This window comes from Pteropus vampyrus, unplaced genomic scaffold (genome assembly GCF_000151845.1).
Source record: "Pteropus vampyrus isolate Shadow unplaced genomic scaffold, Pvam_2.0 Scaffold470, whole genome shotgun sequence".
In the NCBI taxonomy this organism is placed as follows: domain Eukaryota; kingdom Metazoa; phylum Chordata; class Mammalia; order Chiroptera; family Pteropodidae; genus Pteropus; species Pteropus vampyrus.
This window is the reverse complement of record NW_011889251.1, coordinates 900,793-906,135: the sequence shown is the minus strand read 5'-3', so window position 1 is coordinate 906,135 and position 5,343 is coordinate 900,793.

Genomic DNA, 5,343 nt, shown 5'->3' with positions numbered 1-5,343 from the left:
GTATTCATTTAAAATAAGGGATATTCATTTGTTTCAACTGGCTTTTGATTTTACTTTTTTCTCTCTTCCTATTGATATATATATTTTTTAATATTTTGAGTGCATACTTAGTGTCAGGCACTCTTCTAGCCTCTGGGAATACAATATTAAACAAAGCCAACCAGGTCTCTTTTCACATGAAACTTGCATTCTAGTGGGAAGAAATACAAACAGGAAAACAAATAAATAAGCATTATCAGTGAGAATTGCTATAATGAAAATAACGTGTGATAGAGATTGAGTGGGGGCTACTTCTTAGGTGGGTAATCATTAAGATCCCTTGAGGAAGTGGTGTGGGCAACGAGCTGGAAGTTCGGCTGGGGATGTCAGCCAGGGGCCTTGCTTTTCCCCTGTGTGGGCCTTTCCACACAGATGCTTGGCTTTCCTCACAGCATGGAGGTCTCAAGGGAGAAGAACTCTTACATGCTGGACAGCTGTAGTATTTGGATAGGATTCGGTATCAGGGTTGTTTCAGCTTTGGGGATTGCATTTTACAATTTATGCATATAATCTCGAGCTGGGAAGCCATATCCATATTTTGTCTTGCTAATTAAAACTATATGATAAGAATTCTTAACAATAATAACAATGACAGCTGTGATTTTTCTTAGACCCAGAAAATAAGCAAAGCTTCATTTCTCCATTGGTGGTGACTTGAATTTCTTTTTCCAGATAGAAAACTGTCACCTGTCACCTTTCACCAAGCCTCCTCTTATTTTTCTGTGCACATGGCAGATTTATCCTGGGTGCAGAATTTTTATGTCCCATTTTTTTCCTTCATACTACTTATAGCATTTCTCTGACACAGTGTCAAACACAAAAAAAGGGAGCATTGAAACAATGATTGCACACAGGGGAAATGAAAAGCTCTTGCTTCCGACTCTATGGATATAAACACAGTCAATATGAAACTATGCTCAGAGTTTTGTGTTTCTGAGAGAACGTAGAAAAGGAAACCTAAAAAAGTAGTAGGTTCATGAGTAAGAAGCTGGAATCACAAAGATATGAAAGAAAGCTAACTGATAGATTTTTAAAATATGTAGCTTCTGGGAAAAACCATTTGGCCCAGATAGATACTGCTATAGTTTTCCATTTTACAAAAGTTGAATTGTAAGCATTATATTTCATTTTAAAGGGACTTTCGTTTTCCCCTGGACTTACATCACAAAATTGCAAACTAAAAAAATACCTAAAAATGAAAATATTGTTTTGGTGAGGAAGTGGTTGGCAGGGGAACCAGTCCATGTGATGTTGTAAACATCATATCATACTTGTACCTTTATATCTACTAGAAATTATAATTCCAATTTGAGAAACTTTACCTTTGTCATGTTTTTTTATATTTTATAGCACTTTCCCTACTTTTGTTCACAACCTCCCCTTTCCAGACCATGGGACTTTCCTTCATATTTGAGGCTTCTGATGGCTCCCTACATCTACATATTCACTGCTTCATACAGTAGCCTCTAATCACATATGGTGATTGAGCACTTGAAATGTAGCTAGTGTAAATGAGGAATAGAATTTTAAATTGTATTTAGTTTTAATTGCTTACAATTAAAATTTAAATAGCCACATATGGGTAGTGGCTGCCACACTGGACAATGCAGCCTGATGGCTCACTTGTAGCTCACAGAATTCTGCTCACCTCTTTTTCTCTAGAATTTGAAAAAACTGAGCCACAATATCATAATTCACTAATGAGCATTGCCCTATCAGGTTTTATTTGTGGTTATTTGATTAATGTCTGTATCACTTGTTTGATCCCAGGTTCCTTAGGGGCAAGGGCTGTGTTTGTTTTCTTCTCACTTTTATATTATGCCCAGCACCTAGGCCAGCATCTGAAACATAATAGGTGCCCAATTAATATGCGAGTAAATGAGTGAATATAAAAATATCCATATATCTTTAGTATAAATGAGGACTTTGCCGTCTACCATGTGTGTGTGTGTGTGTGTGTGAGAGAGAGAGAGAGAGAGAGAGAGAGAGAGATCGATGAATCTTAAGACGTGGAGAGGAGACCAAGACCAGGTTATTAAAGGGAAATACAGCTGGTTGCAGAATACTTTGCAGTTAGAAAATTGGCTTTATTGATAATAAGACTCTTCTTAAGCATTCACTACATGCTTGACAGTCTCCTAAGGATTTCACATGAAGTATCTTGTGTATTTTGGATAATCCTGTGGAATAAGTACTATCATTATCTCTACTTTACAGATGGCGTGGAGGACAAGAGCAGTAACTTACCTAAGGTCACACAGCTAATATGTAGTAGAGAAAGCATTTAAATCCATGCAATCTGACTTCAGAGACTACCTCCTGAACCACAACGTTGCATTGCTTTTTGTTTGTGTCCATCTGGTGACAGAGGCTTAGTGACCTCAAATGTCTGCATCAGAATTTTGTCTAAATTTAAGCTTTAGAAAGCCGGTATATCCTGGAGGTTTAGGCCTCTTTCCAGTGGGACGAGGGTGAGGGGGTGGGAGGGGAGTAGAGGGGGCGGAGGGGGAGAAGGGGGTAGTAGGACCAAGCATAATACGATATAAAAATCAGCACTGGATTTCTTTTCTCAAAAAGTCAAACGAATATTTTTACCTCTAGGATTTTTTGCATTGTACACAGTAAAGGGAAAATTAAATTTTTTTCTTTAATAAAACAAAAATATCAAACCCCCTGCTTCCAAATCTCTGGTCTAGTAAGAAAGATTAATGAAAGCTAAGAATTACTAAAGTCTTGTCGTGAGTTAGCCAGTTTTATTTAGCTCTCTCTCTCCCCGCATCTCTATCATATATTTAGAGCTCCATAGATAGTCCCTAGTTGATATTCCAATTGTTCCTTTAATTGTTTCATGTAAGGATATCTTATCTTTCTGTGTTAATTATACTCAGCTTGCCCACCCCCACCACTCCCCGACACCCCAGATTCACTCTCCACCCTTCCCTGTTCTGCTCTGAACCCCGGAGCACTGACCTCCATGGATTATATCTCACCCTCTGGCTTCCAAGAGGAACATAATTTTACATTTTGTTTATTTTAATTGCTTACAGAATCTTGACACAGGGGTAGAAGGAAGAGAAAGAAGAACAAGAGATTGGGGTATTTCTTCTCCCCTTTTCCTCCCTACTTTGTTGCCATGGTCTTCAGTAGCTGCCCAACAGTCCCTCCTATGTGGCTTCAGCACTCACTGGGATCCCATACAACTTTCTTCATCTCGCTCTTCCATGTCTGGGGATGAGAAGGTTTGACAAACTCTTGCTAGTCCCTGGGTGCCTCTACATACCTGTTATTTCCTTTAACTCTGCTCACATCTTTGTGATTAGTCCCTTTAATAAATTATTTTCAGTAAACTATTTTGAGTAGGACTCCGCCTTCATATATTTCCTCTCTAGCAGTTTCTTAAAGGCATGGACAAAGCCTACATTTCCAGATAGGAATAAAATTAAATAGGCCTCAGGTAGATTGTCCTACAGACTGGATCAGGAGATTTTATCACTGTTTCCAACACTGATCAGGGAAGAGAGACTCTGACTGTGACAGACACGTGTACCATATTATATGTAGCAGAAATAGTTCATCAGGCTTCTTTATAGCTTGAATGAAATGACCTCAAGATTATCAATTCCCTTTGCCCTGAGACTCTGACCATCAAGCAACCTTGTGATCACTAAACTAGTTTCCTAGGTAACTTGATTCAGAGGAAGGGGTAACTTGGAAAGTGGACCCCCAACGTTCCAGACCCTGGAAAAGTATAGTCTTCTCTCATATTAACCAACGTGGCATTTTTAAAGAAAGAAAAGAAAAAGAATAGTTTTCCATCTTCCACATGCATACTACTTTTTTTTCTTTCTGGCTTGCATTTCTCAAATACGTGAGGTTTTTGTTTTGTTTTTGTTTGTGGCTTCAGCCCTGCATTAAAATGAAGACTCCTACCCAGATCTATAAACTAATCTGTATCTCTACACTCTGATACTGTATCCACTCTGTCTTCCTTCTTGTTATATTGGAAGAATCACTTTTCCTGTCAAAGGGCAGCCCCTCTCTCTGTGCTCTTGTGCTCATCCTCTCATCTTCCGCAGGGCTTCCCTCTTCATCTAGCCTTTCTCTCCCACAACATTTTCTTCCTTCTTATTGGAACATTCTCATTAGCATCCAAGGATACTCTAGCATCTCTCTCCTATTTTGGTAAAAACCCTCCCTTGACTCCACATCTACCTCTAAATAGTGCTTCATTTCTCTGCTTGTCTGCACAGCAAAACTTTTTGGGAAAATTGTTTATACTGGCTGTCACCACTTCCTTACCTTTCAATGACTCCATTCTGGCTTCCTTCCAGGAATCCATCACTCCACTGAAACAACTTTAGTCAAGGTCATCTGTGACCTCCATGTTACTGAATTCTATTGATCTTTCTCATCTTATTCATCCTCTTACTAACATTGGACATAGTTGACCAATCTCTTTTTAAAATGCTTTCTTCTCTTGGCTTTCATGGCACCATTCTCTCTATCTCCTTTCCTGACTCTTCCTCTGCTATTCAATCTCTAAATGTTTGGTTGCCCCAGGACTAAATTCTAGACTTTCACCATGCTCACATGGCCACTGTGCATTTGAACTGTGGCTAGTGTGAAATGAGATATGCTGTGAGGATGAAATATATTCTGAATTTCAAAGACATGGAATTTTATATTCTTGTTTATACCAAGAATATAAAATATCTAAGTAATAATTTTATATGAATACATATTGAAATAATATTTTGGATATATTGGGTTATTTAATTTCATCTGTTTCTTTTTACTTTTTTAATATGGCTACTAGAAATTCATAATTACATATGTGCCTCACATATATTTCTATTGGACAGTATTGTTCTAGATCCTCTTCCTTATCAGCTTTCTCTTTCCATCATCTTATCTAGTTCCATAGCTTTAAATAATACCATCTACATGTTGACTCCTAAATTTAGACCTTTAACTATGAACTTTCGTTTGAAGTCTGGTACTTGAATTTCCATTTGAATGTATAACAGGTAACATGTCAAAATGGAATTTTCCATTTCCCCAGCCTCATTATGTTACTTGCTAAGTTTCCCATCTCAATCAATGGTGTCATCATCTGGCCAGTTGCTCAAATCAAAAATTGAGTCATCTTTGATCATTTTATTTTATTTTTTTACCCACTTCATCCAATCTTCCAGCTGGTCCTATTGGTTCTACTTTCAAATTGTATTTTGAATTCCATCCATTTTTTCTCATCTCCAGTGCCACTACCCTAGTCTAAGCCACTTGTCACCTCCTACCCAGACT